General features: G+C 44.3%; 1 pseudogene; it reads left to right on the forward strand.

Moving 5' to 3' along the window:
* The first annotated feature begins 3 nt into the window (after window positions 1–3).
* LOC116273450 lies at window positions 4–3982 on the forward strand (annotated as a pseudogene).
* Window positions 3983–14436: the final 10454 nt, after the last annotated feature.

Below are 14436 nucleotides of genomic sequence, written 5' to 3' on the forward strand. Positions count from 1 at the left end.
GCTTTCCAGAGCCCCAAGTCAGCCTCCATTCTTTCTGGGGTTGCCTCCAGCACTGAGATCCCAGAGCACCGGTGGCAAGGAAGTAGTGCCATGTGCCAGTAGCAGTCCCGTGGCCCTCCCAGCAGATTCAATCTGGAGACCTCTGCAACCTGAGGGGGAATTCCCAGGGAGGCCCCAGGGTCAGGCTGAAGACACACAGGGGGTCCTCTTGCCCTCCCAGGCTTCTGAATTTGCAGGAAAGGGCAGGAAGGATATGCAGAAGACAGGGCTCAGGAGCTCTGGAAGGTTCTCTCGGAAGAGGTGCTTAGGGTCCAAACTAGAGGCACAACCAAGCCAGGATCAAGGCACAGGAAGGAATTCAGTGAAGGTTCTGGAGAAAGACAAGGAGGAGGCAGACGGTGACTTCAGGAAGCCCTGGAAGTACCAATCAGTAAGTTCCACACCCAGGGACCCAGACAGGAAGCATTTGGAAAACAAGCTGCAGGTCCATCTGGACAGGAAGGTGGGGGAGATCAAGGAGGGCTGGATCCCCGTGTCTGTGTATCGCTCCTGGTTCATGGCCAAACGTGCTGTTCCCAAGTCTGACACCCACAGGAAACTGGGGAAGCTGGCATCCTGGAGGGGTGGGAAAGCCCACGTGAACACCTCCCAGGAGCTTTCCTTCCTTCATCCCTGCACCCGGCAGATGCTGGAAGCACATCTTTTCAGGTTCCGTGTGAGGCACAGGTGGGGTCCAGACCTCCAGTCCCTATAGCCCATAAATGTCCAGTCAGGTAAGGCTCAGCCCCCACCCCTCCCACACTCCACATTTCCCCTCTGGGCCTCCTGGGAATCTCGGGTTGAATCTGTAGCCAAGTTTGCCATTTTATTGGAAAAACCTCCCCAGAATGGTCCAGGAGACAACAGAACAACGGGCAAGTCAGCCCCACTGTGAGTTGCCCTGTCCCTGCCCCACCACCTGAGCAGGAGGAAGGCCAGAGGGCTCCAAGATGGTCCCAGTCAGCTGACACCCATGAGCAATTAGAGGCCTCTCCGACTGGACAGGAGGACAGGGCGTCTTCTCAGTCCCCCATGTGCAGCCTTGTAGGCAGAACCTGGCAGAGCAGGACTGTCCTGGGGTCTGGGAAATCCAACCTTGAGGGGTTCAGAAATGGCTGGGAATGAGGCATGGCTTGAGATTGAGAGCATGTCCCCAGGAAACTCCTGTCATAACAGAGCCCTGCAAGAGTTCTGCATAGGGTCCCAGTGGGCAAGGGCCAAAGACACCCTGGAAGCACTGGAGGCTGAGGAGGAGAAACCCCCTGCTTGGGAAGCCACCTTGGGAGCCAGTGTGAGGGCAAGTTCAGGAAGTGTTCAGGTGGACCTGAGGAGCACAGGGGCTGTGGGGACCACTAGTGTCTACACTATAGTGTAAACTGGTGTCTGTAGACCTCAGTGTCTACAATCTGTGTTGCTCAGGATCCAGGGCAGCTGTGTCTGAAAGCACAGGCAGTCAGTGAGATTGCGCTCACAGTGCAGGTGGACTCAGAGGAGCAGGTGCCAGGCCATGTCTCCAGCATCCTCCTCCAGGAGGGCCCCACAGACCTGTGCCTTCCAGGCCACAAAGTGGACATGCTCCCAGCCATAGACTGGCCACCCACTAATGCCCCACTGTCCACCTCCCAGACTGTGTTCAGTAGGAGGAACACGACAGCTTTCCAGGGGCCATGTGCCCTCCTGTGGAAGGGAGGGGACAGACTGGGGCAGCAGGAGCCTGTGAGCCCAAAAGTGAAGGCCCCACAGAAGAGTCAGAAGATGCTGGGCTCTGTGAACAAGGGCGAGGCCTGCAGGAGGCCCAGACCAGGGGAGCAGGGACATAGGTGCAAGGGACCCAGGACCTCCGAAGCCAGTTGGAGGAGCCACCCTGCCCATGCCAGGGAAATAGGAGACAAACAATAAAGGAAATATGACAAGCCTCAGCTAGAGAAGGGACAGGCACCACCAGAGTGCAACTTCTGGAGAAAGATCAATCACCATTCACAGGGTCTACTATCAGTGGAACCAGCTCCCAATATTTCAACATAGGCTCTTTTCTATTTTCCCTACGTGTTGGCTGGTCTGAGAAATAAAAAGAAAGAGTCCAAAAGAGAGAAATTTTACAGCTAGGTGTCTGGGGGTGACATCACATGTTGGCAGGTTCCGTGATCCCCCCGAGCTACAAAACCAGCAAGTTTGTATTATGCATTTCAAAGGGGAGGGAGTGTATGAATAGGGTGTGGGTCACAGAGATCATATGCTTCAAAAGGCAATAAAATATCACAAGGCAAATGGGGGCAGAGCAAGATCACAAGGCCAGGGCAAAATTAGAATTGCTCAGGAGGTTTCATGTCCCACTGTGTATGCATTGTCATTGTTAAACATCTTAACAGGAAACAGCGTTTGAGAGCAGATAACTGGTCTGACCAGAATTTTCTAGGCTGGTATTTCCTAATCCTAGCAAGCCTGGGGGTGCTGCAGGAGACCAGGGTGTATTTCATCCCTTATCTACAACTGCATAAGATAGACGCTCCCAGAGCGGTCATTTTAGAGAACTTCCCCTGGGAATGCATTCATTTTCCCAGGGTTATTCCTTGCTGAGAAAAGAAATCAGCGATATTTCTCCTATGTGCTTTCTGAAAGAAGAGAAATATGACTCCGTTCTACCTGGTCCCACAGGCAGTCAGACTTTATGGTTATCTCCCTTGTTCCCTGAAAATTGCTGTTATCCTGTTCTTTTCAAGGTGCCCAGATTTCATATTGTTCAAACACACAGGCTTTACAAACAATTTGTGCAGATAACACAGTCACCACAGGGTCCTGAGGCAACATACATCCTCAGTTTATGAAGATGACAGGATTAAGAGATTGAAGTAAAGACAGGCATAGGAAATTACAAGAGTATTGTCTGGGGAAGTGATCAATGTCCATGAAATCTTCACAATTTATGTTCAGAGATTGCAGTAAAGATACACTTAAGAAATTATAAAAGTATTAATTTAGGGAACTAATAAATGTCCATGAAATCTTCACAACTTATGTTCTTTGGCCATGGTTTCAGCCGGTCCCTCCGTTCAGGGTCCTTGACTTCCCCCAACAGTCTACACCCCAGGAAAAGAGGTGCAGGGCAGGAAGATGTACTTCAGAAAGGCAAGCCCAGGGCAGATGCTGTCCAGAGCTAGGAGTCCGATCCAGCAAGGTTGTTTATGGATAGCATGGCTAATGAAGCCCAGGCCATCATCAGAGTTGTGGGTCAAATCCTGGTGGACAAATTGGGGATTCAGCAGGGGCGTGGTCCCTCAGAGATCAGTTGCCACAAAGGCGACCTCCAAGCCCAGAAGAATGTGCCTTCCTGCTGCCACAGGAGTCACTACCACCAGGAACACAGCAGAGAGATGAGAGCTCTGGCCTGCAGCCCCAAAGGCACCCCCAAGGGCCACAACTGTCCTGTCAAAAACAAGGGCATCAGAGACAGAGACAGCAGTTGGGCTCCCACCTCCCAGGGAGCCTGTGTCCCCAGCTGGTCCCCACCACCACAGGCCACGAGTGGCAAGCACCTCCGGTGGCCCCATCCACAGCCACAGGAACTGAGATGTGTCTTGCTTCCTGAACCAGCTCAGGCTTCTCACACCTCTCCTGGGAGAGTCAGGGGGTTCTACTCAAATAACACTGGACACCTACATAACAAACCTGTCCTGCATGGATCATCACAGTTCCCATGTGTTCCTGACTTCCACGGAGAAGTTCCCAATGTACCTGCTTTCCCTGCAGAGGTGGTAGCTTCTGTCTGTGCCATGCTAGGGCACAGGAAAGGGCTCAGTGTCAGCTCCTCCTGAGTGTGGCTCCCAGAATGACTGGGCCAGGAGGAGGCTGACAGGGACCTGGAAGACCCCATGTTCTCCCTGTCCCCACACTGTGTCTGGTTTCCAAACTGGATCATGACTCAGAGCCTTCAGGACGTGTAAGGATAGCAAATCCTTTGGAGATTCCACCCGGGCTCTGGCTCACTGCAACCCCCATTCTCACTAAGGTGACTTCTGTGCTGCTGTAGGAGCTGGGTCTGCAGGGGCCTCACAGACTGAGGGGGTGGTAGGCTCCAGGAGTGATGGATCCCAGAAACCTCCCTGCCCCACAGTAGTCTGGGAATGTGGGGGTGTCCTGTGCTGGCCCTGGGTCAGAGGCAGGACTGCTCTTTCCAGGATCTCCTGGTGGGGAAGAGATGACACCCTCCCCAGACCCTTTCCTGCATGCTGAGTTCTGGGATGGACTTGGGCCCTGCCAACACTTCCTTCAGCCTTGATAACACCCCTGGGTTCATGTCTGCCATCCCCGGCCTCACTCCGCAGAGCAGTCTCCCAGCCCACTGGTGTGGGGTGTCCGTTTCAGGAGGCACCCAGGGCTGCTGCCTGCTCCTCTGGTAGGACTCTGTGGTCAGGAACCACAGGAGAGGACCTTCAGTTCAGGGTGGGAGGTGGGAAAAGAATCAGGGAAGGCGAGCCTAAGATTGCAAATGCAGGATCCAAAAGCTGCCTGCAGCTGTAACCAGGGTCCTCGCAGTCTGGTGACCATTACAAGCAAAAGTGGTCAGTGCCACTCCCAGGGGAGGGGAACCCAGAAGGCAAGGGTTGGCCTGGGTCACACAGCACATCTATGGTTCCAGGCCCATGTGCTTGCAGGGGACACATTGGGGCTCAGAGAATCTGGTCACATGGTTGGCAGGGACAGTCCCCACATGGCCCAGTCCTGTGCTCCCTCCGTCCTGGTGCTGGGTCCTTCCTGGCCATCCCCAGGGAAGGCAGGAGCAAGGGCAGGGCAGGCAGGAGCCAATTCCTCAGAGGGATCTGCCCAGGGGCCTTCTGCCCCAGGAGACCTCTGCACTTGCAGGGGTTATGGAGGCTGAGGACAAGGGGACAGGCCTGTACCCAGGCCTGGTAGGACCCAAGTTGGGGACCTGTTTTGAACATGCCCTGGTGTCACTTTGGGTGTCCCAACTACTGCTGGAGCCAAGTCCTGTCTGGGGTGGTGACCTGGGCAACTCCAGTGTGGGCCTAACATCTATGGGACCCAGGATCCTGGGACCTGCAGCAGAGGAACTCCACAGGGACCCCCAGTAGACCCCAACACTCAAAGATTCCCACAGAGACCCCACATTCATCAATATTTCAGAGATTCCCTGCAGTGATCCCCAGAGACCCCAACAGAGAATCTGACTGAGATCCCCCCACAAAGACCCCCAGAAGGACCCCCCCCCCGAAATCCCCGAGAGAGACTCACACAGAGACTCTTCAAAAGCAACACAGAGATCCCCATGGAGACACCCACAGTGAGTCTAACAGAGACCAGCACAGAGAAAATATATCAAGGCCACTTTGCCACCCCCTAAAATCCCTAGCACTGCACTCACTTGGTGAAAATGAGCGGCATCTACCTCATTACCAGCAGCGGTTTTCTCCTGGCGGCCTCTGCCCTCTTCTGGATAAGATTCCTTGAGATACCAAACAATAGAAAAGCCTCCTCCATCAGACAGCATCCAATTTCGAGCAAGCCCCTGACCCGCTGACAGACCCTTCCCAAGATCACCCAGTCACAACCCCCATGCTGATATCAAACTGTAACGTTCATGATAGAAACGGTGAGAGTTCCTCTGATGCCGTCCTTCTGAGACCGCCCTCAGTTCTCAGGCCATGCTCCCCCTCACTGCCAGGAATCCCACCCGGCTTCTGGTCTAGGTCAGCCCCTTGCTCACGGGGCTCCTCCTGCAGGCCTTGTGCTGGAGCACACGGAATAGGAAGGATCTTGGCCCAGACCGGCTTCCTCGGGACTTCTTCTCCGAGCTCACAAAGGCCAGGCCCTGTGGGTTTCCCTCCTGGCCCTTCTTCCCTTAGCGACAGCCTCTGCACTGCATTTCTCCCTGGGAGCCCTGAACGCTTCTGGTGGGCCCAGTGAGGGAGGGAGGCGTGCCTGACCCACCTCCCGGTATGACTGGCCCTTGTTAAAAATTATTTCATAAAGTCTCCTTAGTTAATAGGCACAGGAATCAATGCCTCCTCTACCTCATATGGTTATCACTAAAATCATAATGACACTGCATGAAAGGTCTAACTCTTTCCAGTAGCCAATATCATGTTTCAAAGAAAATCTGTAAACATAAAATGGCATTAAAACTTCAAATTTCGTGGTAAAAGGAAATTTTCAAATTCAAATTTTTCCATCTAAGTTATTTATTTTAGAGACCAAATATGAATATCCTTGTAAGTTTTGAAATCCTTCAAAATAAGAATTCACGATGTTTAGAATACAAACTAAAAAGCATTTGTAAGCAATCTCTTTCTAATGGCCATACAAATTTAGTTTTAAAAACGATTACTAAAGATGTTATTTTTAAGTAATTTAAATATACAAATACTGTATACAAATATACAAATACTTGCACACAAATACTGTAAATCCACTCTTGTAAAAATGAGGAGCAGCTATATGTTTACTTTAACATCTAAGATGCTGAAATCTCTATACAATACATTGCTTATTTACAACCACATGTAAAATAGGGATTGATAAATAATTCAGCCTGCATATTTGTTCTGTTTGTGATTTTTTAAAATTATTGAAAATAATTGAAAATCTTACAAAACATCATCTGTTTGAAGGATGTTAGAAAAGAGAGGGTTGAAAAATAGGACTGCACATTTATTGCTTAATGGGTTTAACCTTAGTTATAAATACACACATATTATACATACCTGTAGTAAATATGTCACTGGAATCTGTATCGCATGTGCGTGTGTATATACGTGTGTGTTGCTTAACATCATTGGATTATTCTCACCCATTCTATTGTTGGCTGGAATACACTGCTCTTTTCTGTTATTCTGCAGAGCAGGGTGCATCACAAGTGATCTCTGGACTTGCCGAAGCAACTATTCTCTCTCCAGCAATTTCTGCCACTGCTTGGGTTTGGAAATTTCCTTCCTGCTCACACCTCCACTGCTATCGCTCCACCTCACCTAAGGCCCTCTTGATTCCCCTACTGCCCAAAATGTGATGAGTGTAAAGAGAATTTTCCTCCAGGAGTCAATGAATGCCAGGATCAGTGGATACACCTATGGGTTCATAAAGAAAGTGAGTCTATTTGATTTGTCTATTAACCTGGAAGAGCACATTGAATATTTTTTTCCTTTTTAGAATAATTACAGGTACACATTGATCTTTTACTGAAAAAGAAAACATTTAAAGGTACATATAAATAAGAACAAAATACTTTTATTTTAACCCTAGATCCCAATAAGTTTTTAGAACTCTTTTCCTAAAAGGTTTACAGTATTAACCTTTATATTTAAGTTTGGTAAAACTATTTCAAGTTAGTGTATAACGCATTTAAAGTTTATTAATTCAGATTTTGAGCCTATAAATGTTTGTTTTCTCCAGTAACATTTGTTAAAAAGACTATTCTTTCTCCTTCAATTGCTTTTTTACCATTGTCAAAAATGAGTTGCGTATATTTACTAGTGTCAATTTCTGAGTTCTTTTTTCTGTTCTGCTGACTTATGTTTCCATCTCTCCACCAATAGCATGTGCCTTTTCATATAAACTTAAAATAGGTTTATCTATATGCATAAAAAAAATGTAGCTGGAGTTTTTATATGACTGTCTTTAAGTCTACCCATCAATTTGAAGAGAGTTGACATCTTTGCTATCTTGAGTCTTCCAAACCATTAATAATGTACGTTTGAATTTATTTAATTTTCTCTCTAATTCTTTTTCTATGTACATTTTGGTTTGGCTTTTGCCATCTTGATTCTGCATTGCTGTCTTGTCAGATTTTGCTCTACATTTTCTTTTAGAGCACTTGTGAAGGTATTTCTTTAGTTTCATTATTCATTGTTAGTCCACAGAAATATGATGAATTTTGGAGGATGGATCATTTATCCTGTGAACTTGCTAAGTATTATTATTTCTACAAGAATATTTTTAGTTTCGCTGAGACTTTACAAATACAATAGTGTAATGTGCAATAGATGCCACTTTCCTTCTTTCTTTTTTTTTCCTATCAGTGTGCCTTGCTTGTTTTTTGCCCAATTGTGCTGCTTAGAACTTTCAGTGCTCTGTCAGATAGCATTGTTGAGAGCAGACTTCTCTGCCTTGTTTCCACCCTGAGGGGAAAATCATTCATTCTTTTCATCATTAAGCATGACATAGCTGTTTGTTTTTGATAAATAGTCTTGATAAAGTTCAGGAAATTTCTTTGTATGTCTAGGCTTCTGAAAGTTTTTATCATAAAACTGTGCTATATTTTGGCAAATGCTCTTTCTGCATCAATTGAGATCAGTAGCGTATGTATTTTTCTTTTTTTAAAATTTATTTATTATTATTATAATTTTGCTGTAGGGGTACATGTGCATAACGCAGGTTTGTTACATATGTATACTTGTGCCATGTTGGTCTGCTGCACTCCATCAACTCGCCATTATGAGCATCTGCATAACTCCCAATGCAATCCTCCCCCTCCCTCCCACATAGCCCCCTGCGTGATGCGTTCCCTTCCTGAGTCCAAGTGATTCATTGTTCAGTTCCCACCTATGAGTGAGAACATGCGTGTTTGGTTTTCTGTTCTTGTGATAGTTTGCTAGCTCGATGGATATTTCAGTTGCATCCATGTCCCTGCTGTGCTGACGCAAACTCATCCTTTTATGGCTGCATAGCCCCATGGTGTATATGTGCTACATTTTCTTAATCCAATCTGTCACTGATGGACATTTTGGGTTGATTCCAAGTTCTACATATTAGAATAGTGCTGCAATAAAATACAATGCGGTGCATGTGCTCCTAGAGCAGCATGATTTATAACTTTGGGGTATATACCATAATGGGATGGTTGGTCATGGTACATCTAGTTCTTAGGATCTGGTAGCACCGCCATAATGTTTCATAATGGTTGAATCTTTAAGCCATAATCCCACCAACAGTGTAAAAGTGTTCCTATTTCTCCACATCCTCCAGCACCTGTTGTTTCCCTGACTTTTAACGATCACATTCTAACTGGGTGAGATGGTATCCACTGTGGTTTTGATTTGCATTTCTCTTGATGCACAGTGATGATGAGCATTTTCATATGTCTGTTGGCTGTATGCGAATGTTCCTTTTGAGAAATTGTTCATATCCTTTTGCCCACTTTTTGATGTGGGTTGTTTGTTTTTTCTTGTAAGTTTGTTTGAGTTCCTTGTAGATTCTGGATATTAGCCTCTTTGTCAGATGGGATTGCAAAATTTTCTTCCCCATTCTGTAGGCTGCCTGTTCACTCTGATGGTAGTTTCTTTGCTGCGGTGCAGAAGCTCTTTAGTTTAATTCTTCAGATCCCATTTGTCAATTTTAGCTTTGCTGCTGTTGTTTTTTAGTGTTTATTGTCTTTGCCCATGCCTATGTCCTGAATGGTGTACTACTCTAGGTTTTCTCTAGGATTTTTATGGTATTAGGTTCAATATCAAGTCTCAATCCATCTCGAATTAATTTTCATAAGGAGTGGTGCAGCTTATCCCAGTTTCAGTTTACTTATGGTTGTTTTCAATTTTCCCAGCACTGCTTTTATTTTCTTTTCAAATAGGGAATCCTTTCCATTTCTTTGTTTTTCTCAAGTTTGTCAAAGACTGTGATGGCCGTGATGTGTGGTATTATTTCTGAGGGACTCTGTCTCTGTTCCATTATCTATATTCCCTTGTCATGCAGGTACTCAGTACCCATGCTGTTTTGGCTACTGTAGCCTTGTATAGTTTGAAGTCAGGTAGCCGCGGATGCCTCCAGCTTGCCCTTTGACTTAGGATTGTTCTGGGAGATGGGCTTTTTTGGTTCCATATGAACTTTGTAAAGCAGTTTTTTCCAAATTCCCGTGAAGAAACTCATTGGTAGCTTGATGGGATGGTATTGAATCTATAAATTACCTGGGCAGTATGCTGGGTTTCACATATCGATTCTTCCTTTATCCATGAGCATATGTTTTCCATTTGTTTGTGTCCTTTTATTTACCGAGCAAAGGTTAAAAGTACCGGCAAACCGGATTCAATAAATACATCAAAAAGCTTATCCACTATGATCAAGTGGTTTTATCCCTGATGCAAGGCTGCTTCAATATCTCGCAGAAATCAATAAACATAATCCATATAAATAATCCAAAGACAAAATCAAGAGATATTCTCAATAGATGCAGAAAAGGTTTTTGACAAAACTAACAGCCCTTTCATGCTAAAAACGTGGCTCAATAAATTGGAAATGATGAAACGTACTCAAAATGAATAAGAGCTATTTATGACAAACCCACAGCCAACATCACGCCTAATGGGCAAAACTGGAAAATCTTCGAAAACTGGTACAAGATAGGATGCCCTCTCTCACTCAATTCTTGGCTCCTAACATAGTGTTGAAGTTCCTATTAGGGCAATTAGGGCAAGAGAAAGAAATCAGGGTATTCCAGCTAGGAAAAGAATAGTCAATCGTTCCCCGCTTGCAGATGATACGATTGTGGCATTTAGAAAACCCCATCGCCCCAGCCCAAAATCCTCTTTAAGCTGATGCAAACACCAAAGCTCCCAGAGATACAAAATTCACTGTGCAAAATCATAAGCATCTTCTTTATAAGAATTAATAATACAAACACAGAGCCAAATCAAGGAAATGAACTTCCATTCAAATGTCAAAAAGAGAACAGCCATCGAGGATCCAACCCTTGTGGTGGACAAAGGACTCCTCTTCGGCGCTGTGGAGTGTATTTTTAACCATGCTTTTGTCCAGATTGATATTCCCGTGTTTTGTTCGTTGACATGTACACAATTTATATTTAGATAACTGTAATTATATATGGCTTCGCCTGAAGGTTCACTTTATAATTTATCTTCTGCTTGTTCTTTCTCTTTTGTTTCCTCTGCTCCTTCCCCACCCTATACTGTGAGTTATTATTGAAGTAGTTTTAGGATTTCATAATGATTTTATTTATAATTTCGTTTTTTAGCAAGAACCCTGCTATACCTTTCTTACTATCTTTTACTTTTATTATTGTTACATATGTGTAACTGATGCCAAATTCAACTGGTATTGATTAAGTTTTACCACTTTAAACGTAGGGCGGCAGGAACCTTTTACTTCCCCATTTTAAGTCCTTTTTGCTTTTAAAATAGGACATAATCCAATGTACTTGACGCAAACAGGTAGTGCAGTGTTATAATTTTAGTGTAAAATATTAAATATGATTTTAAACTTGAGATGCTAAATAACCTATGGCCATCCTATCATACTTCATTCTCTTATTCTTTCTTTCTGAAGTTCAAAGCGTTTTCTGATATTGCCTGTTTCTGTTTTAGAGGACTTACTTTTCAGCTTTTTAAGAGGAGTTTTGGTAAACACAAATTGTGTCAGTTTTCCTTCACATAAGGATGCCTTTATTTCTCCTTTCTTTTTTAATGTTATTTTTGCTGGACATAGAATTTGCACTTGACAGTTTTTTTCTTTCAGGACATACATGCTGGGACACATCCTTGTGTCCTACACTGCTTCAGATGAGAACTCTGTTGTCATTTGAATTTTATTTTTATAAGTCCATATAGTTTTTTGGGGGGTAGGCTTTCAAGAATTTTTAGTTGTCTTCTGTTTTCAGAAATTTTTATGTGATATGTTTTAATATGAGTTCTTTTAGGTTTATCTTATTTAGTATTTAATCAGCTACTTCATTCTCTAGGTTTGTGTCTTTGTCAAACTTAAGATGTTTTCAGATATCAATTTATTGACTCTTTTTCCAGCGACACTATTTCTTTCCACTCTCTTTCTAGGTCTCTGATGATACATAGACTCAATATTATGATGCTGCCTGACAGGTCCCCAAGGGTGTTCTCTGTTGTTTCATTTTGTATCTATTTTTGCTCTCTTGTTCAGAATAGAATCAGTAAATCCTACTGATTTGTCCTCAAGTTTACTGATTCTATCTTCTCTTTTTCTCTTCTTTACTATTAAGCTTATCCAGTAAAGTTTTATTTCAGTTATCTTATTTTTTAATTCTTTAATTTCCATTTGGTTAATTCTTATAACTTTCATTTTTTGGTGGAGATTTTCAAGATTTTCATTTGCTTCAAAAGAACTCCTAGTTGCCTGCTGGTGCCACCTCACTCAATCTCATTGCAGCTGTGTCAGTGTGGAGGTTTGGTTCACCCCAGGGTCCTACTGACACCAGAAGTGGGGTTGGGGGAAATTGGAGATGATGCCACCTTGTCAGTGTGGTGGCACTGGGTGCAGCAGAGGCTCAGCTTCCTGCATGACTTCAGTGACACCAGGGTTAGGAAGGTGACACTAGCGTGCCTCACCCTGCCTCAGTCTCAATGTTGCTGCATGAATTTGAGGCTAAGCTTACCTCTGGCACCTCCAGACACTACTTTGGCAAGGGAATTGTAGAACTGTCTGCTTTTGCCAGACAGAAAATGGAAGAACAGCTTCTTTCTTGGTCTGTTGACATGACCTTGATAAAAATACCAGAATGCCACCTTCTTTTGCAATGTGGGAGAGAGAAGATTTATCTCTGTTCCTGTCCCCACTGATACCATGGGGGCAAGAATCAGGCACGCACTTCCTTCCACTCCGTGGAAGTGAAGTGGATCATCAGCTCCACACTGGACTCCACTGAACTATGATGTTTGGGGGTTTTTCCACTCATGTTTGGCTACAGTCAGGTGGGTATTCCCTGCTATGCCATTATTTTCCAGGTTCTTTGGCTGAGAAAGTTGGTGTTTTGTTAGGTTTGGTTTTGTTGGGTGTGGTTTCTGGTTGGCGGCTTCTGCAGCACTCTCTCCAGGGCAGATGAGAAGTATAGGAGACACACACCACTGTGTAACTCCCCAGGGAGTCTGACTTCCTTATTATACTTTTCCAACACTTTGCATGCTCATTTGTTGCTGTATGTGCAGACTTTCATTTAGAACACAAAGGATGTGATAGTAATGAGGAGAAAGCTTCTCCAACTGGGCTGAAAACAGATGTGTTTTTGTCTTAAAATCGTAAGAGCAAGTATTTAAAAAAATACTTGAATAGGTTGGTGAGAATCCTGGGGAGAACTAACACATGACTGGGAAGAAAAAAAACATTTTCAACACTACAAGAAAAAGTCATTTCATAACAGTAAAAATTCCAGCTCACATTATCTACAACTCATTTATTCTAGCCTGGTGTCAGAATTATCATTTGTCCCTGTCATAAACAAAATTACTAGCCAAAGTAGAGTGTTTCTATGAAGCTTGTTTAGTCTTAACCTTAAGAGTAGCCAATCAAAATACCATTTTCCAAAGTGTCTTTGATGAGTTTCTTTTTCCTCCTGGAAACCTCAGACTTCCTAGTGGATTTTTTTTTTTTTTTTTTTTTTAATTTGCAAAAAATAAGGATGAGATCTTGTAGTGTAGGATTTAGTAGGTTTTGAGAAACCCACAGAGACATGTGTCCACCATCCAGCACTACAGAGAACAGCTGCATCACCCTAAAATTCTCTGTGTGATGCCTTTGTGATCAACCCTTCCCTTTCTTCCAATTGTGGGCAACCTCTGATCTGTTTTCTTGACCTATAATTTTGCTTTCTCCAGAATGCTATACAAATGAAATCATACAATATGTAGACATTTGGGGCTGACTTCTTTCACATACATAATACATGTAAGTTCATCTCTACTAGTGTGTAAGTGAATAGTCTGTTCCTTTTTATTACTGAATAGCAGTTGACGGTATTGACACAATAGTCTATCTGTTCACCTGTTGAAAGATGTCTTGGTTAGGCCAGGCACAGTGGCTCAGGCCTGTAATCCCAGCACTTTGGAAGGCCAAGGCAGGTGGATCATGAGGTCAGGAGTTTGAGACCAGCCTGGCCAACAGAGTAAAACCCCATCTCTACTAAAAATACAAAAACTTAGCCAGGCATGGTGGTGGGCACCTGTAATACCAGCTACTTGGGAGGCTGAGGCAGGATAATTGCTTGAACCCAGGAAGCAGAGGTTGCAGTGAGCCAAGATCCTGACATTGCACTCCAGCCCAGGGGACAGTGTGAGACTCCATCTCAAAAAAGAAAAAAAAAAAAAAAGAAAGATGTTTCCGTTGTTTCAGGATTTAGAGATTATGAGTAGAGCTGCTAAAACATTTGCCCAGCCTACAGGCTTTTATGTGAATTTGTTTTCATTATACATTGATAAATATATAGGAATGGAATGGCTGAACCTCACACTGGACATATGTTTTACTTAATATAAAGCTGCTAAATTATCTCCTAAAGTGACCATGTCATTTTACATTCCCAACAGTAATGAAAGAGAATCTTTGGCCGGGCGCGGTGGCTCAAGCCTGTAATCCCAGCACTTTGGGAGGCCGAGACGGGCGGATCATGAGGTCAGGAGATCGAGACCATGCTGG

This window comes from Papio anubis, unplaced genomic scaffold, assembly GCF_008728515.1.
Source record: "Papio anubis isolate 15944 unplaced genomic scaffold, Panubis1.0 scaffold700, whole genome shotgun sequence".
Lineage (NCBI taxonomy): Eukaryota > Metazoa > Chordata > Mammalia > Primates > Cercopithecidae > Papio > Papio anubis.